Raw genomic sequence first — 26,356 nt, 5'->3', positions numbered from 1 at the left:
CACTTTAGTCAATAGTTCTTATTTTCATAGTCAAAAACGTGGGGGAACACGAGGACAGAGTGGCAACAGATGAGAGTCACGAGAGGCAGCTTTGGAAAAACAAACCTTCTGTAGGCTTATAGATCTTATAGGAATTTAGTTCACAGTTACTTTGAGGATCCTGGATAGTTGCTGAAAATCTGTGCAGTAGGATGTGAGGAACTTCAAGTGCAAAGTTATGTTCTCCATCCTTCCCACTTGCCCGTATGGCCACAACAGAATTATACAACTGATGAGAGATTTTTATAGGTTTTCTCAGCAGGATAGCACATTGATCATTTGGGGGCTTATTGAGGAAAATTGTCAAGCAGTCAACGGGTGCTTCCACATTGGCAAGCTGGCCCCATTACCAGCCTGGTTTAAATAACTTGACAGCACAGAGTGTCAACAGTTCAGGCTCTGATGGATCACTTTAGACAGGGGAAAAACTAAATTACCCTTCCAATGGGCTGATAAGGTTGAAATATGTAAAGAGAAACAGAGTTCTCCTTGGAAAAAGTCCACTATAACATTTGAATCATAATGTAGCAGAGCCTGAGAACAGGAAGATTAATGATAATCTAGGAGAGTAAAATTAAGTTCTTTAGAAAAGTGAAAGAATTGGGGCAAAGTTATAGATATGATAACCCAAAACTCTCCCGCTTTGCTCTGTCAGTATGGGCATAGAATGTCTCTGACAACCTACCTGGTGCCAGGGGAAAATGACATTTTGCAAAAACAAACATACCAACCAACCAAGCCAACAACCAATTCAAAATTATTGTGCTATTTGTGAGCTTCGTTTTATTTAACCTTGTCCTTGTAAGTTAATGGGTCAAGACAGAAGTCCATTACTGGAGTTGTTATTTTCTTTCGTTTATTTAAATTGCTTTGTTTGGGAGGAGAACTTTAGCCTCTTTTATGTTCTGTGTGTGCAAAAGTTTTTGTTTATAATATTAAATTTTCTACTGGCTATTTTATGGTGTAGATAACCTTTAGCAACATCTGTTTTATCCTTGTAAAAATATTCCCTTATGCATCTTGTATAAATATTAAAATCCTCAAGCCATCCCTTCATGAAATTCATTCTTCTTTTACAAAGAAATTGAAGAAGCCAGCTGATTTCAGTTAAAATATTATATATAAAAGTTATTATTGCCTCCACATACTAAACCCACTTTCACCCCTTTGCTTTTACCTAAAAAAAAAATTTTTTTTTATCCCATTATTTAGAGTCAATGCAGAGACACAAAACTGCCCTGGGGCTCATAAAGTCTGAGTAACAAAATAGAGAAATGAAAAAAGAGAAAATATAGGACAAAACATTACTGTCTCCCCAGAACAGTTGCAGAATTGAGGTGTGTATGAGGCATGGGTCTATTTTTCAGATCACTTTAATCCTCTTTCATATTGCATGTTTTGACTTGGCCATTGTAAGTACTTTTAATCGGTTGCAGTAAAATAGCTTTGGCTTTCAACTTGAGTTTAAAAATATATTATGCAAATATATATGATTATAAAAATTACCTCTATACACAGAAATGGAACATGACGTTAACTTGTTTTTTGGTTTAATAGAGGAGTTTGCCTTATGTCTGAAATCTTTATACAACATATATATTCTGAGCATATGCTGTATGATAAGTCTTCTGCTAGGTATAAATTATGCAGCTATCATGGGGTCAACATTTTTTATACAGCATACTCAGATGTCTAAAAAGGAGGTGAGATATATAAATTGGAATGATTTCCTTCCAGAGGGGCTGGGAGTTGTAAGAAGAACCATCTTGACAATCAATGTATTTCAGTCTCTGCTAGGATTAAATAGTTTTCCTCTTGTTTAGTTCAGTCTCTTTTGGGTTCAAGCTTCTGCTCCCTACCAGGCTATGTTTATCTTTCAAGTGTCCATCCCATATCGTCTCCCTCCCCAAGATGGAATCAGTAAGGATGGCAAATCATGCATCTCCTCTGGAAAACAGAGGCAACTGTTATATATATGGGTCCTTGTGTCATCCTGTAGTTCTTTTTTTAAAAAAATGTTATTGAATTATAATTGATTTACAATGTTGTATTGAATTTCTGCTATACAGCTCAGTGACCATACATCTGTTCTTTCTCATTCTTTTTCTGTTATGGTTTATCATAGGGTATTGAATATAGTTCTCTTACTATACAATAGATCCTTGTTGTTTATCCATCATATATATAATAATTGCATCTCTTAATTCTAAACTCCCAGTCCTCTCTCTCCCACCTCTTCCCCATGTTGGCGACCACCAATCTGTTCTCTATATCTGTGAGTCTGTTTTTGTTTCATGTGCTATGTGTGTGTGTATTAGATGCTCAGTCATGTGAGACTTTTTGCAACCCCATGGACTGTAACCTGCTAGGTTCCTCTGTCCATGGGATTCTCCAGGCAAGAATACTGGAGTGGATAGCCATTCCCTTCTCCAGGGGATCTTCCTGACCCAGGGATCAAACAAAGGGCTCCTGCATTGCAGGGAGATTCTTTACAGTCTGAGTCACCAGATATGTTCATTTGTGTCATATTTTAGATTACACATATAAGTGATAGCATTTGTCTCTTTCTGAATTACTTTGCTTAGTATGATAATCTCTAGGTCCATCCACATTGCTGTATATGGCATTATTTAACTTCTTTTATGGCTGCGTTACTGACCTCTTGTTGAGATGTCCTTGTCCACTGAGTGGCCAGCTCTTATCTGAGGTACATGATTGGTCACGTCCTATTCGCTCAGTACAGGCAGCATTCCCTGGGATCTCCACCATCTCCCTGCTGACCAGCCAAGGCCTGGCCCATCTTCCCTGAAGCCATCACTCAGCAAACCTACTGGACCAGAGCCATCAGTTATGTGTCTCCTGCAAGGTCACAGGAGCTTCTGGTGCCCACTCTGTGACTCTTTCTCTATCCAACACCCTTGCACTTCCACCAACGCCATTTTATCCTGGGTGGCTGCATCCTCTGAGGCTGGCTTCTCTCAAGAACAGGGCACGGATTCCTCTTGGCTCAGCTTCTCCCTCTGCTGCAATACATCGGGACCTTTTATATCATTTCCTTCCCTGTTGGCTCAGTGATAAAGAATCTGCCTACAATGCAGGGGAGCCAGGTTTGATCCTTGGGTCAGGAAGATCCCCTGGAGGAGGGAATGGCAACCCACTACAGTATTCTTGCCTGGAGAATCCCATGGATGAAGGAGCCTTGTAGGCTACAGTCCATAGGGTCACAGTCAGACATGACTGAAGTGACTGAGGACACGGGCACTTCTTCCAAAAGTGTATATAGAAAGGAGGATTTGCATAAGGTTCCCCAGGCTTTGGCTTTATGGGCTTTTGCCGACAAAGCTCCATTTAGTCAAAGCTATGGTTTTTCCAGTAGTCATATATGTGAGAGTTGGGCCATAAGGAAGGCTGAGTGCTGAAGAATTGATGCTTTTGAACTGTGATGTTGGAGAAGACTCTTGAGAGTCCCTTGGACTGCAAGGAGATCAAACCAGTCAATCCTAAAGGAAATCACCTCTGAATATTCATTGGAAGAACTGATGCTGAAGTTGAAGCTCCAATACTTTGGCCACCTGATGCAAACAGTCGACTTCTTAGAAAAGACTCTGATGCTGGGAAAGATTGAAGGCAGGAGGAGAAGGGGATGACAGTGGACGAGATGGTTGGATGGCATCACTGACTCAATGGACATGAGTTCGAGCAAACTCCAGGAGATGGCAAAGAACAGGGAAGCTTAGCGTGCTGCAGTCCACGGGGTCACAAAGAGTCAGACACGACTGAGTGACTGAACAACAACCACCCCAGGCTGCAGAACCAGAAAGCGTTTCACCTGGTTTCCGTGAGGTAGGGGTTGCCTTACCCTGCAGCACAGCTTGTTTACACTACAGTTTTTAGCAAAGCATTTCTCCTGTGATAGGTCAAGATGAATTAGGTAAACTTTGAAAAATCCCTTTTCTCTCTGGAGAAAATTTTGTTTTTGAGATGAATGTTGCCCATTCCAAGTATTACAGGTGAATAAACTTCACTTGGGGGCTTCCCTTGTGGCTCAGCTGTAAAGAATCTGTCTACAAATGCAGGAGACGTGGGTTTGATCCCTGGGTCGGGAAGGTCCCTGGAGAAGGAAATGGCAACCCACTCCAGTACTCTTGCCTGGGAAATCTCATGGACAGAGGAGCCTAGGAGGCTACAGTCCATGGGGTTGCAAAGAGTCTGGCATAACTTAGCAATTAAACAACAACAATAAACTTCACTTGTGAGGCAAGAATTGAAGATACTCTCTTGAGATATACCAAGATACCACAGTGGTCTGCAGGTGGTGAGAAAGAGAAAGTTGGGTCCTAAGCCCAGAACCTGCCTCAGTGTGACCTCCACCAATGCATGTTGCTATCCCCTTTCTCATTGAGGTCCACTCCTAGGCTTCAGCCTGCTCACTCTCCAAATCTCTCCCTTTGTCTTATAACACGTTCCCCCATGGCCTCCCATTTTCTGTACCTTTAGACTATAAACCAGTCTAGGACTATAAATTATTTACATGTATTACCATGAGATTTCTGGACTGTCATCTTATTCCTTTCTTTTTGACAGCTATCTACTTTAAGATAAAGGGTAGGGAAAACAACGCTGTCTACAACAAGAAGCTCTGAGGATGGGGTAGAATTCAGCGAAGTATGTTCCCATGCTTTCCTCAGTCACTCATGTGAATTAAGACAAATAAAGCATTGCACTTCCACTACAGACACCAAGGTCAGAGAGCTTCTTCTTTGGCCAAAGAGGAAAGAGGAGGAAATCTCTTATTTCTAAAATCTGTTGTAAGACTACATTATCAAAGGAAGAGAAGAAATACTTAAAAGGAGAAAAAGGACTGCTAAAATCAAGGCTATTTATTGTCACCCTGCTTATTTAACTTATATACAGAGTACATCATGTGAAATTCTGGGCTGGATGAAGCACAGGCTGAAATCAAGATTTCCAGGAGAAATATCTATAACCTCAGATACGCAGATGATACCACCCTCATGGTAGAAAGTGAAGAGGAATTAAAGAGCCTCTTGATGAAACTGAAAGAGGAGAGTGAAAAAGCTGTCAAAACTCAGCATTCAAAAAACTAAGATCATGGCATCCCGTCCCATCGCTTCATGGCAAATAGATGGGGAAACAATGGAAAGAGTGACAGACTTTGTTTTCTTGGGCTGCAAGGTCACTGCAGATGGTGACTGCAGCCTAGAGATTGAAAGACGCTTGCTCCTTGGAAGAAAAGCTATGACCAACCTAGACAGCATATTAAAAAGCAGAGACATCACTTTGCCAACAAAGTTCTGTCTAGTCAAAGCTATGGTTTTTACAGTAGTCATGTATGGATGTGAGAGTTGGACCATGAAGAGGGCTGATTGCCAAAGAATTGATGCTTTTGAACTCTGGTGTTGGAGAGGACTCTTGAGAATCCCTTGGATTGCAAGTCAATCCTAAAGGAAATCAGTCCTAAATATTTATTGGAAGGACTGATGCTGAAAATGAAGCTCCAATACTTTGGCCACCTGATGCTAAGAACTGACTCATTGGAAAAGACCCTGATGTTAGGAAAGATTGAAGATAGGAGGAGAAGGGGACAACAGAGGATGACATGGTTGGATGGCATCACCAACTCAGTGGACATGAGTTTGATCAAGCTCTGGAAGTTGGTGATGGATAGGGAAGCCTGGCGTTCTGCAGTCCATGGGGTCACAAAGAGTCAGACACAACTGAGTGACTGAACTGAAAATTTATGACATGTTTTTCCACAAGTATTTAAATATTCCTCAAGCCTTTCCACTTACAACAAGGACAATGGATACTCATTTATGTGTGTGTGTGTTTGAGTGGTGATGGAAACATCTTTGCTTGAAATCTCGTGTTTTAGTTTATGTATGAGAAAATTTTATTCTAATCTAGAATATATCTCTCTTTTAATGGAAAGAAAATGACCTCATAGTAAAATTACTTTTCCGTGTTTATCTTTTGGTAGGACTCCAACCTTAGGTTGAGAACCACTGCCTTATTCTCTTTACTGAAGAGGGTGTATGGAAGAAATGGCTAGCTGTCCACCAAAATTCACTCTCCCCTTCCACAATGTGAAGTCATTTGGGGAAGGAGCTGAAACGAGGGACTACATTTCTCACCAGTCACCTCCAACTCCACATTCTCCACCAGCATCTGAGTATGAACTTGTGATTTGTTTTAGCCAATGAACTATGAGCAGAAGAAATGCTTGTTGCCCATGTTCCAGAATGCTGTGATTGAGAAACTGGTTTGTACCTTACACCGGTCAGAATGGCCATCATCAAAGTCTACAAACAATAAATGCTGGAGAGGGAGTGGAGAAAAGGGAACCCTTCTACACTGTTAGTGTAAATGTAGATTGGTAAAACCACTGTGGAGAACAGTATGACGGTTCCTTAAAGAACTAAAAATAGAACTACCATATGCTCCAGCAATCCCACTCCTGGCCATACATCTGGAGAAAACCATAATTTAAAAAAATACATGCACTTCCTCAATGTTCATTGCAGCACTATTCACAATAGTCAAGACATGGAAGTAAATGTCCTTCAACAGATGAATGGATAAATAAGAAGTGGTATATTTATATAATGGAATACTACTCAGCCATTAAAGGAATGAAATGAAGCCATTTTGCAGCAACATGGATGAACCTAGAGATGATCGTACTAAGTGAAGGAAGTCAGACAGAGAAATACAAATACCATATGATTATCACTTATAAGTGTGGAATCTAAAAAATGATACAAATGAACCTATTTACAAAACAGAAACAGGCTCACAGACTTTGAAAGCAAATTTATGCTTAATAAAGGGGAAAGGTATGGGAGGGAGGGATAAATCAGAAGTTTGGGATTAACATATGCACACTACTGAAAACACCTAGTATAGGTGAAGTTTTATATCTGAAAAAAGTTAAAATGAGGTGTAGTCAAGACTTGATTCTGAATGACCTCTTCCTTTTTCACAGTAATATTGAAAAGTCCATCTTTTTTGGATGGGGCTTAGCAGAGAATATCAACTACATCAATGAATATATTTACTGAGTTCAAAACACTTATTATTCTGCTAAGAGCTCCACATTTATCTTATGTACTCTTTATAGAAATCCTTAGAGAATTTAATTTGCACACTATCATACAAGTGGAAATGGACAGAGGTGTAATTTGAACTCTGACCTGTTGGAATTCTGAAGACCATGTCTTTTCTATGAAGCAATGTCATTCTCCTTCAGTCAGTCAGTACAGTCGCTCAGTTGTGTCCAACTCTTTTCAACCCCATAGACTGCAGCACACCAGGCTTCCCTGTCCATCACCACCTTTCAGAGCTTGTCATTCTCCTTGCACCAAACAAAATTGCATGGAAGAAGAGGTAACTGCTAGATATCACTCGCCACTGATATCATGGCCATTTTTCCCCAATTGTGATCAAAATGGCAAGAGCAATGGCTCTGCTAAGTGGATATAGATTTCTAGAGTGTTCCCTGAAGGTACAAGACCTTGGTTTTTACCAAATCAATCCCTCATCCATCGTTCATACTGTCCACCCTGACTTTAGATGATGTCACTAGCTGCTGTGTCATCACTCAGCTCAGTGGCTTCTTTATGAGAACAAAACTAGGATGGTCAAGACCAAGGCAGTGAGGTCTGGATGGGCAAACTTCATGTCATACTGGGCTATTTCCAGCCCCATGAGAACAGTTGGAAATTTGCCTGCAGAGTAGAGAAAAATGATCAAATCAGATGCCTCATCAATTATGTGTGATATGAAAGATTGAAGCAAGCTGGAGAAATCACGACCAATTCTCAAGTGCTTGTTTCCTATCATTTGTTCTGAATCCCATCATAGAAGGCAAGACCACTTAGCCACTGTAATTTGGCCTTAGGATAATTTTTTTGAAATATGAAGTCTTTATCTTTTCAAAAGAGAACATTATTCTTTACTGTTTGTATCACAATTTAAATACAATTTTATGCTCATAAACCTTTCTTTTCTACTGTTCTTTGTCAACAGTGGAAGGTAAATAAGAATACCATTTGAATAATGAATGCTAATAAAATTCATAAAGGGAAGAGTGTTTATCACAGAATTGAAAAATCAATGCCATCAAGTGCCTACACAGTCTAAAAACCCATATTCAAAACACATTATTATTTTAAGGACAGGGACCTTTAAAAGTCATTAGGATGTCTTAAGCCCTTCCAAATTATATGACCTGAGGATATTAAATAATTATTGCTTTTGATTTTTGTCCCTACATATTCCAGGAATAAATGCAAAGACAGTTATACAAACAAGCCTGGGCAGCTTGCTAAAAGCAATTGTTCAATCAAACAACGATCATTGTTCAGGCACTCATATTTTATGTTACATGCATCTCCTCAAAGATTGGAAAATGGATCTCTAATTTTCCCTCAAGAAAGTTCTGATTGCGGTTTTGGCTTTCAGGGTATTAAGCTCAATACATAAGCCAAAATGTAAAAATACAGGAGGGTTTTTTGCTATCCTGACCCCCCAAAAAAGAGTCTCTAGGTATCTAAGACTAGATTATACAAATATTTTTTTTTAAAGGCATAGTCTATACAAGTAAGGAATTAGAGAAAATTAAAGATAAATTCAGCACTTTAGCTTCTCTTGGTCTTGAATTTCCCAGATAATTGTCCAAATATTTGTTGCACTTTGCATAAGGAGATACAGCTATCATTTTGTTGAGACAAAAGCACCTTTTGGATTTCTTTAGTTCATTTGTTAACTTATTTTATCAGCATGAGCTGAATGGTGAAGCCATGCATATAATCCAGCCCCCTGTATGGGTCAAAGCCACCAGATTGTGACTATAGAATCCTTCTACTCAGGTTGACTAAACACAATGAATAAACAAGTGAACAAGAACTGAGTAACTCAGCAAAAAGATATATAAATTCTGTGCAATAAATATGAATCTAGATACCAGCTGGTGAGGAGCAGCATGAAACTAAAAATAATACCGTCGATCTTAAAATAGTGAAAACCAAGACTTGCCAGTAAATATTCACATTCAACTAATATTTATTGAGTGCCTACCCCACACTAGGGCCCATGTTAAGCACTTCTCATATATCACCTCCTTTCATTTTCACAAGAACCCAGCCAAATAAGAGTTATAGATTTCTTTTTCTTTTTTTTGAAACAGAGGCAGAAACTGACATACCTCTAGGTTAAATGACAGGTTTCAAGGCCTGGCAGCTGGTAAGTCTAACCGGGTTTTGAATCAGGGTTTCCTGACTTTACTTGAGGTAGTTCCTCCCAGAAGCAGACCCTGAGCTAAGTTTGATTCCAAGTGATTAAGAAGAAAGTGTTCCCGGGAGAAGGTAAGTAGCAAAGGGACGGGCAGGGAAACAGTACATGAGTGCTAAGTCACTTCAGTCGTGTCCAACTCTTGCAACTCCATGGACTGAAGTCTGCCAGGCTCCTCAGTCCATGGGATTCTCTAGGCAAGAGTACTGGAGTGGGTTGCTGTGCCCTCCTCCAGGGGAATCTTCTAGATCCAGGGATGGAACCCACGTCTCCTGAATTGGCAGGCAGGATCTTTACCACCAGCGCCACTGGGGAAGCCCGGGGAAACAGACAAGGGTGCAATTATAGATGAAGCCTTACACTGAGGTTCTGCTTTGAGGCAAATGCAGACTTTGTGCTCCCTCATCAGCTAGTCTGGCTGGCCAGGCCCTTCCCTCTCTGCAGAGCAATGCTCTCAGGTATCTGTACTTAGCAGCAGAGCAAGAAAAAAAAGTAGAAGCTGGATGCAAAGAGCAGGAGAAAGAATGTCATCAGAGTTCACTCTAGACTCCAAGACATGTGCTTCCTCCTGAGTTGTGTATGTGTAACTTTGGAATAAAATTTTTTTCTCCCAAATTATGTAAACAAAAGTGTAACATAATAAAAGCACTCAGGACTTCCCTGGTGCTCCAGTGGTTAAGACTCTGGGCTTCTACTTCAGGGGGTACAGTTGGTAAAGTTCCACATGCCTCACTGTGGACAAACCTGAGAAGAGTTATTCAAAGGACATCTTCAAAGACTGTAGAGTTACATGGTTGGGAAATTTCTTTAGTTCCAACAGAAAAAAAAAAAAAAATCACCCATATAAGACCTATGGCTTCAACAGTTTGTGTGAATGTGATATTTTCCCTTGAGCTTTCCTGGAACTGAAGGAAAAAGGAGACCATTTTTGTAATTGTTTTGCTTCCTCCCTCTCTTAATTTCACATTTTTAGAAGCCTATATTTGGATGAGGGCTTCCTTTGTGGCTCAAATGGTAAAGAATCTGCCTGGGTTCAACCCCTGGATCTTCCCTGGGAAGGGAATGGCAACCCACTCTAGTATTTTTGCCTGGAAAACCCCATGGACAGAGGAACCTGGCAGGCTACAGTCTATGTGGTCGCAAAGAGTCAGACATGACTGAGTGCTGGACTTTCAATTTCATTTCAATGAACCACAGTTTGTTGGTATAATAAGTCAATGAGGACCAATTCTATTATTGTTTCTTAAGAAAAATGAATTATTAGTACTGACATCTTGCTACATTTTTAAAAAGGCCTCTGTCATCCTTGTTTCCCTTCTGCAGCTTCTCTTCATGTCTTTACTTCTACTGGGTATATAATTGTTCTGATCAATAGTGGAACCAATGACATTTATTTCAATGAGCTGCATTAATACTTCTTTGGGATTGACCAACACTTTACCAATCACTCCTGGGAGCATATCTGCTCCAAGACCCCTTTAGTAATCAGGAGATCTCATCATCTCTACCTCTTTTTTTCCTGTTCCAGGTGCCATTACAGGCTCTGAACTTGACCAGGCAGGAAAGAGTCTACCTATGTTTAACACCATGATTGACCTTCACTGGCCACCAGAACCACAACCAATAAGTTGTGAATCTTCCATTGAGAACAATAAAAGTGTTTGCTGAGAAGGACTAACCCCTCTCTAAGGTATGAGCCACATGCTATGTTGCATTTAGCTAATCAAGTAGATTACATAGAAGGTCTACTAGGCTTTGAATGCTAACTTCCCATCCTTCTTCCCCAAGGACTGGGATGAAGTCTCTGACTCTGTCTCACGTGTATCCTTATCCTCCCATGTCATCCATGGCCTCCATCATTCATTGATCCTCGTGTCTGCTCATTGTATTTCTCAGGTTTGTCTGTGTCAGAGTGGGTACTTCATTCTGATTAGTCCTTGTTCTCCAGAGAGTCCTCTCCTTCTGTAGATGCTCAAAGTGCATGATTTCCACAAGGTGCTGCATTTGGCTCTCCCAAATTCAACTTACACCATTCTTGGGTGTAAAAAACAAGAGGAAAGTTGGTCTTCTTCAACACACACTCTATAACCAGCCAACCAAAACCACCAGTTACACCACAAATAGCTTCCTTCTCCTGCACTGTCTATCCTCTGACTGAGGCCCTCTGAGTGAAGTTATCGGTGTGTGAGTGTGCACACTTACTCTCTGACATCATTGTGCCTGTGCGCCAGGAAGCATCCCATGGTTTTATGCTCCCTCTCAGCATATGGGCTTCGCAGAGGTCCTCTGTATGTGGGCAGGGCCCGAGGTTCAGAAAGTGTTCATGCATAGTTCCCTACATTATTGCTCCACATGGAAATGTAGACTGGAAATTGTAATCACATCTTGGGCCAATTATCAGAATCTCTGCACCATAAAGAAGAGAAATAGGGAGATAGACTGATTTCTTTTAGTAATCAGTACAGTTAGTGAAATATAACCTGTCACTTGCCACTAATCAAACATGAGTGCTTCGAAGTTTCTGTGACTTCAGAAAAGGCACTTACGCTTAATTTATAATCAGTTCCAGAAAAGTAAGTGACATTCCATAGATCAAATACGAGATAGCCAAACTAGGATACATTAACATCACATTTAGCTATATTTTTTAAATTATATGAAGCAATAAATTGAGATGGATTAGTAACCAGAGAGAAGCTGAGAAATGTTAGGCATCTGAAAAGACATTTATCATCACATATGCAATTGACTATCAAAAGTACTGATTGCTTCCATTACAGAAGAAGCCAGATTCTGATAAAGGAGAGAAATATTTCATAAGCATTTTTTAAAAGGTACTAAAATATTGCATACCTCTTTCTGCTTTCACCTGGATGGAGAACTGAACTCTTATTCTCATATTAGAAGCTCTTTGTCACTAAATCACTTCTCATTGCTTGAAATGTGGGCCAATTCTGTAGGCTTATCCTCAGATTTTTTTTGTTGTTATTACTATGGGTTAAAATCCACCATAAGGCTTTCAAAGAAGACTCAGGTATGATACATAGAAAAAACTGTAGAGGTAGAGTCTCTTAGTATAAGAGGAGGCAACAGCAACCCGCTCCAGTATTCTTGCCTGGAAAATCACATGGGCAGAGGAGCCGAGTATGCTGGCATCCATGGAGTTGCAGACAGTTGGACACAACTAAGTGACTGAACACACAGCCCACACTCATAGCATAGAGATGGTTTGTAATTCAGAGGTAATTTCATAAAGAAAGAATCATGATAGTAAAACATCATACCACTGTGTTGTTTTTAATGTAGCATCTAAAATGATTTAAGTTGGATTTTGGAAGGAACCCATGCAAAAGACAGACCTAAAACTAATTTTTTTCCTGAAAATAATATCAAGTAGATGTTGATTTGAAGGGATGGAGTAGAGAAGTGTATTGGGCACTGTCATCCATTTTGAATGTAGCCATGATCAGACATGAACTGGTGCCAGGCAAAGATGGTTGGTTCAAATCTTCTGTGCTTCTCCCTCTTGCTCAATCTTTAGATGTCTAATTATTACCATCTTTTTATTTTTCAGCATTAACTGAGATTTCTGAGCTTTAGTCTCTTTTTCCTAATTATAATTTTTCAAATATATGAACAGTTTCTGATTTTACAATGTCAGATAAAACCAAATGAAACAAAAGTGCTCACTGTCTTAGCTGACCAAGGACCCAAATTTCAAGCATCTAAGAGATGGTTAAAGGAATGAAAAGATGATGAGATTCCTAAAGGATATGGAAATAAATATCTTTGATTCTCCCTGGAAAAATAAAAATAAAAAATTGTACCTGATGAAAAAGTACTGAGCCTTTCTCAGGGTCAAGACTTATGTGGCCTAACCCTAACCTTTGCTTGCACAGATATCTGAGACCTGAATTTAAGAATGAAATAAATTCCTTCTCATCAACAGTTGAAGGTAAAGTTATATCAGCAAGCCTTGAGTTAAAAAATAAAAGTGTCTATCACCTACCTATCATCTACATATTTTTGTTCATCATTCTGTAAGGAAAATTTTAAGATTTTAGAATGGGAAAAAGGATTACTAGGTATCTATTCAGTGGAATGCCAGAGTCTTGGGGTAGTCTGCTCTTACAGGGCTGTGAACCTTTGTCTTTCACTAGGCATTATGCTTTGTTAGAACTTTGACCACCTGATGCGAAGAGCCAACTCATTGGAAAAGACCCTGATGCTAGGAAAGATTGAGGGCAGGAGGAGAAGGGAGCAACAGAGGATGAGATGCTTGCATAGTATCACTAACTCAATGGACATGAATTTGAGCAAACTCTGGGAGATCGTAAGAACAGGAAAGCCTGGTACACTGAAGTCCATGGGGTCACAAACAGTCAGACATGACTTAGCAATGGAGCAACAACAGGCTGTTATACAACACTGAAGAAAGACACTAGCTAGTAGAAAATGGAAATTACCCAATGCAAATATTTCCTCTTGGCTTTGCAAATGATTCCTGTTCATGGCAGTGCAAATGAATTTTGTCCAGTAGAGAGTATAAATTAAATCCACATTGTTAGAACCAGTTCTAACAACTTACCTGTTCCCTTATTAATGTGTCAAAAATATTTTTCACATGTGTTCATTTTCTATATATATGAGTCATAATTTTAGATTTGTTGGAAGACTAATAATAATACTCAATCAGGGTCTTCTTTTCCCTTTTAGAGTTAAAAGGATTCTGGAGAGAGTGCCATCATGCCAATAGGAGCAGAATCTTTTGGTACCACTGTGGAATACTTTTGCAGAATACCAGAAAGATTTGGGATATATTGGGTGTTGAGAAGGCTCAAAACATTGTGATAATGAGAACAAAGAACCAACTGTCTTCTCTCCATACTCATGTTTCTAGGTGTGCACGACCCAGATCTGCTTCTGGGGGAAAGGGACAGAGGAGAGAGAGAATCCCTTTCTTGAAACTTTTCTCTTACCCTTTGTTTCTTGACTTAATATTTCTAACACATCATTATTTGTTTTGCTTTCTTCCTAGAAGAAATTTCACAGAATGCCTGCAATTTATACAGCAGATATATTTATGTTGGCAAGCTGTCATTTTCATTTCTTTCAAGAGAAAATAATTTCAAAATACTTTGTCAGTAAAAATTTTGTACATCTGTCTTTCAAGAATATATATCATGTCATCCACTATTCCTTCACTCACCCAAACCCTATGATTAACCAAAAACCTTAGTTGATTTAAACAATTTCTTGCTAAATGTTACAGTGCTTTCCTATAAGCTACCAGGGCAGATCCTGGGCAAGGCTGTAAACTGTGAATAAGATGCAGCCTATGATTAGGGAACAAGAGCAGCAAAATTCAACTGAAAGCCATAGGATTAGTAACAGACTGGCTCAGTGATTCCCAAGTAGAGTTTGTGGTTGTAGACTAGTGAGAAGACAGACTTGCAGCAGAGAGTGCATGTTGAACATGCCTAGTCAACTCGGCCTGCTGCTGAAACACTGTTCATCTGTTTCCTTCTCTGGAAGTTGACATCAACCGATGCTATGTCCCCACGAATGCCCATGAGCCCAGCCAGGGAAGACCTTGGAGGGAGACCTAAATATGTTTCTTTCCCTACATATTTGAGCTCCAAAGATTCATAACCACCTTCAGGAAACTTACTGTAAAATGTTCAAGAAAGAGGAGGAGAGAGAACATCAGGGAAGAGGCATTTGCCCACACACCTTTGTCCCTGCCTTGGGTTGGAGGAGTATTCCTCTGCAGACCTATGTATATCTGGGGCTGCACTTAGCACAGGCTGCAAATACAAAGCAGGGTTATCAAAGGAGATCAGTGTCCCCTCCATAGAAGGGCGACACCTGGTCTTAGGCTTGGGCTAAGAATATATACTTGGTTCTGTCTTGTATGACTTGGTGTCCAGGTCACTATATGACTCTCTACTTCAGGGTTGGTAGTTCTCTGTTTGAGCTGCAGTATCTGCTATCTTCCTTGATTTATTATATGAAAATCAAATGAGTGCCAGTTTATTCCAGCCACACACTTTCAGGGTGGGTGCTTGAAGGTGAAAGAAGTAGTAGGTTTGATAGTACAAGTCAAAGTGAAAGTCGCTCAGTCGTGTCCAACTCTTTGTGACCCCCTGGACTATATAGTCCATGGAATTCTCCAGGCCAGAATACTGGAATGGGTAGCTGTTTCCTTCTCCAAGGGATCTTTCCAACCCAGGAATCGAACCCAGGTCTCCCACATTGCAGGCGGATTCTTTGCCAGCTGAGCCACAAGCGAAGCCCTGACGTGTACAAGTAGTGTCTAAGAAATCAAGAAGCAAATACGTGTCTCTAATCTAAAACTGATCAGACTTATGCTTTTTTAAAGCAATTTAAAAACTTTCAAATGCACAGAAAAGTTTATATGTATAATTTTTGCTGAATCATTTGAGAGAATGTTGCAGATGTCACAATCCTTTATCCCCTTACAGAATCACAATGTAATAAGCAATTCAACATGGGGAGGGAGGTTCAGGAGGGAGGGGACCCATGTTTACCTATGGCTGATTCATGTTGATGTTTGGCAGAAACAAATACTGTAAAGCAATTATCCTTCAATTTAAAAATAAATAAAAAAAAAAAGAAATTCAATACAGATACACTATGATTCTTCTACCATTCTTCAACATATAGTCCATGTTCAAGTTTCACCCTTGTCTCAATAACGGTCTTTATAACAAGTTTTATTTTTTGATTCAAGACTCAACATAGTAACTGTTTTCAGTCTCTTTTTATCTAGATTAGCTTTCAGCCTTTCTTTGAACTGAGTTAGACATTTTTGAAGAGTACAGGCCATTTGCTTTGTAGAAAGTCCCTTAGTTTGTGCTTATAGGATGGGTTCCTTGTGATAAGATCTAGGCAAAGATATTGTGGGGGCAGGGGAGGGGCAGAAATTCTACATAAGTAATGTCATGTCCTTCTTAGCACATCAAATCTGGAATTTTGTGATTTTACTTTGTTTTGTTATTGGTGACATTAGCTTTGATCATGTGTTTAAAAATGAAAGTCATACAGGATTTGGCAGTAGAATGAATAGTATAGAAGGTTTATTCTACTCTATTAAGTAAATTTCTGTATCTAATAGACTAATATGTGAGGAGGTTGGATCTTTCAGACTATACAAGTAACTTATTCCTTAATAAACATTTTAGCCAATGGTTTAAGTATCTGTAATGATTCTTCCTTGAAACAATTTGTTATTATAGAGTTTGAAAATAATGATTTTCTAGCTAGTTCATTTCTTTCATGTATGATGGTAAGAATTCTGCTGAAAAGGGGGGCTTCCCCTTTCTCTCTTCCTCTTTCCTTCCCGCTCTCATTTCATCTTGATGTGACAGCTCCCATTTCCTATGCTATTTTATTAGAATTTTAACCTGTTTGCAATGGAGAGTCTATGACCACTTTGTAGTTATTTGAACCATGTGGATAACAAAGGCACCACATCACCCTTTTCATCTCTGTAACCACTATACCACAAGCTTCACTATATCAGTGTACACAAACATTTTTAAATATATCCCACACAAAGAAATACATTTCCCATTATAATCCTGTGTTCATATACCTATGTATTAACATAAGCTGAAAAATACCACTTAGGTTTATTACCCTTAACACATGCAAATCATATTGTCTAGCCTATTGTTTTTTTAAAAGGTGACATCCATCTATGTGAGTCTGCTCGATATACCATAGCAGAAAACCACAGACTGGATGGCATGAACAACAGGAACTTGCTTGTCAGTTCTGGAGACTGGATCAAGTATAGTCAGATTTAGTTCCTCCCTGAGGATCCTCTTTCTGTCAGCAGATGCTTGCCTTCTCACTGTGTCCTCACAGCAGAGACAGAAGAGAGACACACACACAGAGAAAGAGACTGAGATGGGGTCAGGGGAGAGGGAGAGAGAGGAAAAGTTCTCTGGTGCTCTCTGGCCATCCCTTCTTATAAGAACACTAGGACCTCAGGATATCATTTAAACCTAACCACCTCTCAAAGGAATCATCTCCTACACCATCACATCAGGCATCCAGGCTTCAACATATGCCTGTTGTGGAGGACACAATTCAGTCCACAGCACCACCTCATAAATTGATCTCATATCCATCATTGGGTAACAACCCACAGTTTGAAAAACTCTGTTCTATGACTCATATTTTGCCCACCGTCTCTGAACTCTAGGGAAGTTTCTACTAAGTTCTATGTTAATCTCTCCTATTGTTCTAACCATATGCACACATAAACACCACAGTCCTATATGATGTGTAGGTAATAGTAATGAGAACGTATAATGGCAAACATTCCTTGAAATAAAAAAAATATGGCCTCCCAAATTCAAATCCATTATCACATAAAAACAAGTTCCAACTATTTACAGAGTTGCAAATACACTAAAACCATGTTGTCTGGTATTCAGAGCGAGGAGGCCCATTTTATACATGGAGGCCGTTTGCATGTGGGACCCATGGATTATTCATTATCACTCTGTTTCCTGGTCATTTCAATTACTCATTTGCCTTAATCAGGCTGACTGATGTTGTTTCTTTCATCAAATAACTCATTGTTTGACTCAATCGACCAAGTAACAGCTTGTGTTCTGGAGATAGTGCAAGTAAAGGCAGAGCTGACAGTTAATCTAAATGAGACCATTTGTTTTGGGTGGATCTTAATGCAGTCTTAAGGAAAACAACCATCAGAAATTATTCCTGGACAGATAAGATAATAATTTTGAGAAACAGAAGGTAGCTATTATTTAAGCTTTCCTTCTTTTTAATTTGTTTCTTAATAATGTGAAGCTAGTTGGGAATGATGAAAACAGATATCAAATATTTTTCTAAGCTAATGAAATATTTTTGTCAGGAATTTAACAAATGAATTTGTTTTATTATCTAAAGAAGGTCCATAGAAAAAGTTGCTGGGGATTAATCACTCAAACCTGAAATCAATATTTTGATATCTCAGATACACTTGAGAATGTCACTGAGTCATACTACCAGTTCCCTAGGGCTGGGTTCTTTAGAATATTTCAGAATGCAATCCATCCTGGAAATCTATATTTCTCCAAATAAGATAGTTTCTTGTGTTCACCATTAAGCTTTTTCTTTAGTGAATTTTAGGGTGATTGGTGACTCCCATGTTAAAATTGTCTGGGCTATAATTGTCAAAGTGATCATATTCTATGGTATAGAACTATGAGTCTTATATAGTCATTTACTGTTGGTGCTAACTTTTACCTCTTTGTTATATTTATATACTGTTCCTGTCTAAATAATTCCCACCAACCAATGAAGATGGAATAATCTCTGCACAAATAGAGGTGATGATCGAGTGCCTTAATTTTCATAAGACATCAACCTCTTTCTTTTTACTGTCAACCAGTTTTTAAAGACCAAAGATGGTCCAGAATCAGCAATGCAGAATCAGTTCAGTTCAGTCGCTCAGTCGTGTCCGACTCTTTGTGACCCCATGAACTGCAGCACGCCAAGCCTCCCTGTCCATCACCAACTGCCTGAGTCTACCCAAACCCGTGTCCATTGAGTCGGTGATGCCATCCAACCATCTCATCCTCTGTCATCCCCTTCTCCTCCTGCCCTCAATCCCTCCCAGTATCAGGGTCTTTTCAAATGAGTCAGCTCTTTGCATCAGGTGGCCAAAGTATTGGAGTTTCAGCTTCAACATCAGTCCTTCCAATGAACACCCAGGACTGATCTCCTTTAGGATGTACTGGTTGGATCTCCTTGTAGTCCAAGGGACTCTCAAGAGTCTTCTCAAACACCACAGTTCAAAAGCATCAATTCTTCGGCCCTCAGCTTTCTTTGTAGTCCAACTCTCACATCCATACATGACCACTGGAAAAACCATAGCCTTGACTAGATGGACCTTTGTTGGCAAAGTAATGTCTCTGCTTTTTAATGTGCTATCTAGGTTGGTCATAACTTTCCTTCCAAGGAGTAAGCGTCTTTTAATTTCTTGGGTGCAATTACCATCTACAGTGATTTTGGAGCCCAGAAAAATAAAGTCAGCCACTGTTTCCACTGTTTCCCCATCTATTTGCAATGAAGTGATGGGACTGGATGTCATGATCTTAGTTTTCTGAATGTTGAGCTTTAAGCCAACTTTTCCACTCTCCTCTTTCACCTTCATCAAGAGGCTCTTTAGTTCTAAACATTTTTCAGAAGAAAAACATGGCATTATCTAGTGCCTGAGTTTTTATCAAAAGTTCAGTTATACAAAATGCATGGAAGATCGCCTATATGATCTATAGCCTCTTCATTGCTCAGTTTTCTTGAATTGAGAGAAGTATAAAAAGCAGTCATAATAAATTTGCCTTACATCTATATAGGGATGCATGCATGCATGCTCAGTCGCTTCAGTTGTGTCTGACTCTTTGAAACCTATGGGCTGTAGTCCACCAGGCTCCTCTGTCCATGGGGTTCTCTAGGCAAGAATACTGGAGTGGGTTGCCATGCCCTCCTCCAGAGGATCTTCCAGACCCAGGAATCAAATCTGTGTCTCCTGAATTGCAAGCAGATTCTTTTCCGTTATTGTCTCCTATACTTAGAGAATAGACAGAACTTTTCCTTTTGTCCCAAAAGAGAAAACAAAATGATTGGATATCAATACAGAAAAGAGTGATGAAATGTCTCTATTTGCCCAGAATGGCCTGGTTCCTACCTGTTGTTCTACTGTAATTAGGAATAGTGACTTCTTTTATCATTTTCAAAATTGTTTGGGTTTGAAATAGTAATCATGTGGTCCCTCTATCACAGGAACACAAATTCTGCCCAGTTTGGAGTTAAGAAAAGGAGACCAAGCATTTTCCCTCTCAGAAACAGAAGTTTTCTTGCTTACAGAGTTTGTCCTTGTGTCATGAACAAACCCCTAAACAGTCCACCTGAATATAAACAACATTGGATCCAAGGATCTGGGACTGGTCAGGTCTTGGAAAAGTAAAATTCCGGCTTTGACCAAGTCTTGGAAGCAGTATGGACATTTGAATGTTTCTCTGCAATGTCTTGAATAGGAAATACAGGGTTAGGAAAACTTTTTCTTCACAGTGATTACAGGATTCAAAGTAAGACCATAGTCAAGGAGGAAGATTTCCTTAACTTTGATGAGTTCTTTGGCACACAGCTCAAACACCAATGGTATCCTGTAGCCTCATGCTGATGACTTTAAAATATTTGGATGTTATAAAAATAACTTATTTCTATGGTGTATAGGGCCAAGACTACTGTTTGGAACCTTTTATTCACCCCTACAGGGGCTGTAAAGAAAAACTGTATGCATGAGTGACACTCAAGGAACAAAAACTATTTCTTTCCTTTAATATATTTATAAATCATCAGCGTACTTTTGTAACCCCAAAGAGTACAATATCCTTACATAGGATGCATACCAGAGTCATTATTTCTTTAAAAATCTTTTTTGAAAATATAGCAGCAATTTTCATTTGAAAGTCAGACATCCTACAACAGCTAGCAAATTGCATACCCACGAAGTCAGCTACATTTCTGTCCTTTCCTTGATTGGAGAATTGGGCAGAAATGATCAAGATCAATCCAGGATGCATGAATTTCACCTTCTTCAGTTTCTGAATGTTATATGAGGCCTGTAATTTCGTCTACAAGATGACGCTCTTAGGGAGTGAACAAAGAAAGCAATTGATGCTTTATTCTTATTCTTGCAAATCATTTTGCTTATTACCTTCTTCAAAGTACAATTGAGTGAATAGTGATTATTCTTGCATAGGCATAGATGCATATATGTGGAAGAAGCTAAAAATGAATGGCATGAAAATAGCTTTCAACTTCCAAAATCATTTGTTCAATCTGCCAAATGAGGCCAGATTTGCACAATGGACGTCAAACTTAGAATAGACTCTTCAAGTTTTGTGGCTGGCTCTGGATCCAGTAATGTAAGGTGAACGGAAGTAAAAATTACTAATGTAGATTTTTCTGCCTATGGTCAGGACTGTAGGGAGAATCTAAAAACACATCCTTATTTTTCAGAGTACACATTACAGCTTAACAAGCACTGATGTAGTTGGTAGGTTGTATTTGCAAAGCTTCAGAAGCACACGGATCCATCTAGAACTTGAAGCATGTTTATTTCAATGCCATGTCTATTGAGTTCCTACTATGCACTTTATATATTTTTAAGGTATATATTTGTGAAATTAGTTCATGGATTCTATTCTATGAATGACTAGAAATAAATGTTTAGTTGGTTCAGTTAGCATAAATTTTTCTTCCTTTTCCCTTGTCCCCCATTATAAGTATGTATCCTTAGTCAGTGCTCTTAGAGTGTATAAATATATTTTTTACTATCTAAATCATTTGCAAATGACTGCCCACATGAATTTCACTTCATGAATTGCCATTAATTGTATATATCACTCTTCAGCTTACACATATACAGTGAACTCTCACTTAGGCACAATGATTAAGGAATGGTCACTAATAGCTAACTGACCATTCTGGTTAACTGATAATTATATGACACATTTCCAGAAATTAAGCAAACTTGCAAGCACTATGTAACACATCATTTAACTTTGTCTTTCACAGGCACAGGGGATTTTAGAATCTTCATGTGGCTCAAACTCTATTGTTACATGAACACCAAGGCTTATCAAAATTTATCTTTGGAATATATTTTATGGGGTCTCAGCCCTCTTTTCCTCATCCCTGATTAATTTACTTCTGAAATCTGAGAGTCTGTTAAAAGGATAAGTTCATTTTACTTCTCTGCTTAAAAATACCAATGGCTCTCTCTTTCTTTCAGGATAAAAATTCAAAATTGTCAGTATGGTCTGGACCATACATACTTTTCAGGGTCACACATCATCAGGCTTCTCTATTTCCAAGTTCCACTCAGCACAGGTGTGTCATCTCTATCTCTTCAGTCTATCCTCCAGTTAGAAAAATGATTTTCAGGTCCCAGAAGTCTGTGTGTACTTCCTGGCCTCCGGGCCTCTGCACCTGCTGCCCCTGTGACTGGACCATTATTTTTCTGTTCTATACTTTCTATCCCATTGCACGAGTAATTCATATCCCTTCCGATATCAGATTTACCATGGATTTATCCAAGTGCCTTGCCTGCCTCTCTGATATCTCTTTGAGCCTAAGCCCATGCATGCATGCTAAGTCGCTTCAGTTGTATCTGACTCTTTGTGACCCTATGGACTGTAGCCTGTCAGGCTTCCCTGTCTATGGGATTGTCCAAGCAAGAATACTGGAGTGGGTTGTCATGCCCTCCTCCAGGGGATCTTCCTGACCCAGGGATCTAACCCACGTCACACTGTGTACCCTACATTGGCAGGCGAGTTCTTTACTGCTAGCACCACCTGGAAAGCCCCAGGGATCCCATAGCAGATCACTAAACGTCCTTCATCTCAGCACTTTGGACTCAGATTTCCTGTTTATCTCTCTGTCTCCCCAAGTATTTTAGGGCCTCCATGGTAATGAGTTAAGTCTTTCTCACCATTAAAAACCCGATGCCCAACACAGTGACAAACATAGATGTCACTCCATATATTTTAATGAAATAAATGAACCTACTGATTTATCAAAAAGCATAAAATTTAATCTGTTTAAATATCACTTTTCTATATGCACTATGAGAAAAGATAGCAGATAAACTATTTAAAATGAATCTTTAGTTACCTGGATGTGTGCTCTAGAAGATTCATTCTAAAATTAATACCCAATATTAACATGTTTGCTTGACACTTCTTTTCAGAAAAGATAAATGCAGATTGGGCAAATGCAGAGCTGGTTAGGCCAAAACCAGCTGGTTAGGCTGCCCTTCATAAAAATGAATATAAGATTCTGCTCATTTGTATGCTCTGATTATTACAAGAGAAGATGGATTACAGTCTATGTCCTTAGAACAAAGAGTGGCAGAAAATGAGAAAAAGGAACTGTGGATGGATCATGTTAAATAGATTCTCCAACCTGGTGAAACTGCAAACTAAATACGGTAAAACTCTGAGAATTTAATTAAGCAATTACATACAGGAAAAGTATTTAATTAAGAAGTAATCAACAGGATTTCAAGTTTGTTAAGAAATAATCAAACTCAACTGATGTCTTCATCTTCCAGGAAAGCATCCTCATAAAGAAATGGTACCTCCCATCCTCAAGGATGTGACCAAAGACAGAGTCTGGTGGCAATGCCTGAGAGAGGGCTCCTAGCTGTGCACGCGTGAGAAGACCTGGGGCTGGAAGTCTGCCTTTGTAGTAACTGGCTGTGCTGTGGTGATTAACGACCCTCCAATCCAAAGGTTTCCAGACACAAATGCCTATTTCTGATGCACATTTCATGTTAGCTGTGTCTGTTACAGCTCCATGTCAGCATCCCTTTACTGCAAATCCCAGCTGAAGGAGAAGCACTTTGGGGGACATGGCATTCTTATGGGGAAGGAGACATGAAAAGCAATGTTTAAATAATCATGGCTATGATTCTTTTCAGATATGACGTGTTACAACTGCTTCCATGCCATTGGCCAAAACACATCATCTGACGAAGCCTGATATTAGACTGAAGAAGTGCCTGCCAGCCACACAGAAGCTCTGCAAGTCATGTGTATGGTAGGATAGCGTTATGTGCTCTTTTATAAAAGGGAGTGAATACTTGGGAACGATAATATAATGGACTGACAGTCCTTGAACTGGGACACAGAGAAGACGGAGTCAAAATGAGGAACACGGCAGGGACGTGTGAGTTTGAAATGAAAGGCCCTGTGGGATAACATTTCTAAAACCTGTGTCTATTCCTCTCTTATAGGTGGAAGCTGTGTGGCTTGGAGGTTAAGGACTCGTGCACATAGATCTCTGATTGTGCTGGATGGGAATCTGTTTATTAGCTTGGTGACCTGGTGAGGCACTTCACTTTTCTGAGCCTCAGTTTCTCTGGCAGAGTCCATTTTCTGATCACGAAATATCAAAGAAAAATCCACATGCTTCTCTTATATTTAATCACTTCACCTGCAGTTAAGATGAGGCCATTAAGACAGGTTCTGGGCAGTTGGATAGGAAATTTCCAGATATGACCCCTAAAATCGGCCCTGAGACCCTCAGCTTATTTTCTTCTATTCTGTAGAGCAAGAATTGGAGACAATATAGATCTCTGAATTTCTCGTTGGAGAAGACTCCCACAGGAAAGCTACCCAACCCACCTAAGACTGTGCTGGGGAGACAACTCTAGGTTGGTGTTAAGTCATTGAAATCTATTTTGTTTCTGCACTGATCATTCATCTACAGAAGAGACCAAAGAATGAATTGTGTTTTACAAAGGTGAATTGAGATAATTTACACAAAGCATGGGGACTTCCCAAGTGGTGCTAGTGATAAAGAATTGGCCGCCAAGGCAGGAGATGTAAGAGCTGCAGGTTCCATCTCTGGGTCTGAAAGATCCCTTGGAGAAGGGCATGGCAACCCACTCCAGTATTCTTGTCTGGAGAATCCCATGGACAGAGGAGCCTATCAGGCTACAGTCCATAAGGTCACAAAGAGTTGGACATGCCTGAAGTGACAGCATGCATGTAAAGTGCAGAGCAATGTTTGGCACAGTAAAGGCTCATTTTGTGGTGTTATAATTTATTTTAAGGTCATGTTAATTTAGAGATTAAGAATAAAGTCTTTAAGATCAATAGATCTAGTTTATATTCCAGTTCTGCTACAAACTAACCATGCATGTTAAGAACATTTTTTAACTTCTCTATGCCTCAATTTCTTTGTTTATAAAATGGCAATAAAAAATAACATTCAACTTACAAGGCTGTGAATTTATAACAAGATAATCCATGTGGTGGTGGTGGGTGGTGGTGACAGGTGGTGATCTTTTGCCTGATCTACCATTATAGAAGCAGAGTTGACTGTCAAGTAAAAGAACTAAGGTGACAAGCTTATGTAGAGACTGAACTATGATTCTGATGTGATCAACTGAGCTGACTAGTTACAACGTAAGTACTTCTAGAACTGTCTCCATCCATAAAGAAAGTGCCCAGATAATGGCAGACTATCTATATCAGTAAGTGGTTTTTCTGCTGAAGACATGAAAAACTTAGGAGCTGGGAAAACACATATATACCATTTTAACTTTGTTGTGTTTGTATTTCTTTTTTAATAATTTTAATGCAGTAAGGGATGCAGCATTAAAAATTATTATGTTTTCTATTAAAATACATAGTTTATTGTAGAAAGAAGCATAGATATTTGTGCATCAAAAACTGCATAGTTCTAATACAAGAAATAACTAGTAATTGTTTTGTATTTACATTCAACCATTTTTTCTATGGGTGAGCTTTGTTTGTTTAATATAGTTGGATTTTCTAGAGTTTTATTAAAATTATTACATAAATATTGTTTTCAAGGACTTAATTAAATGAATTTACCAGTTTACTTAATCATATATTTATTTTGGGTCATTAATTTATTTTATTTTTTGCTATTATAAATAATGCTCCTGTTAATTTTTCTGTTATATATTTTTCCATGTTTTGATTTATCAGGACAAATTCACAGAATTGAAATCACTAAGTCAGATAGAAGAAATATTTATAAGAAATAATAAACTGACAAATTGTTAACCCCAGAAATACAGTCATCTCTTGATATACGCACACTAAAATCCCTTGATTCTCAAGTCCTTTACATAAAATACATTTGCATGCACATATCTTTTACATAAAATACATTTGCATACACATATCTTTTAAGTAATCTCTATAAAACTCATAGTACTAATACAATGTAAATGCTATGTAAATAGTTGTAAACACAATGTAAATACTATATAAATAGTTGCTGGCAGGTGCAACAAATTCAAATTTTTCTTTTTGGAATGTTCTGGAATTTAAAAAAATGTTATCTATCTGTAGTTGGTAAATCTACAGATTTGGAACCTGCAGATATGGAGGGCTGACCATATATGAAAATTATGATTTCA

General features: G+C 38.9%; 1 long non-coding RNA gene across 3 annotated transcripts; it reads left to right on the top strand.

Annotated features, from left to right (window-relative positions):
* Window positions 1–9,250: 9,250 nt before the first annotated feature.
* Window positions 9,251–24,845, top strand: LOC122446163. Of its 3 annotated transcripts, XR_006270797.1 has the most exons (6): window positions 9,251–9,303; window positions 10,880–11,041; window positions 23,510–23,690; window positions 23,879–23,997; window positions 24,194–24,284; window positions 24,509–24,845. It is a non-coding gene; the product is annotated as an uncharacterized LOC122446163 (long non-coding RNA). The 3 variants fall into 3 exon arrangements; XR_006270795.1 differs by having other exon boundaries at window positions 24,194–24,845; XR_006270796.1 differs by lacking the exons at window positions 9,251–9,303; window positions 10,880–11,041 and adding an exon at window positions 22,703–23,386 and having other exon boundaries at window positions 24,194–24,845.
* The last annotated feature ends 1,511 nt before the right edge of the window (window positions 24,846–26,356 follow it).

The sequence above is a fragment of the Cervus canadensis genome, chromosome 8 (assembly GCF_019320065.1).
Source record: "Cervus canadensis isolate Bull #8, Minnesota chromosome 8, ASM1932006v1, whole genome shotgun sequence".
NCBI classification, from domain to species: Eukaryota; Metazoa; Chordata; class Mammalia; order Artiodactyla; family Cervidae; genus Cervus; species Cervus canadensis.
Note: the sequence above shows the minus strand (reverse complement) of the source record. Positions and strands in the feature narration are given on the sequence as shown.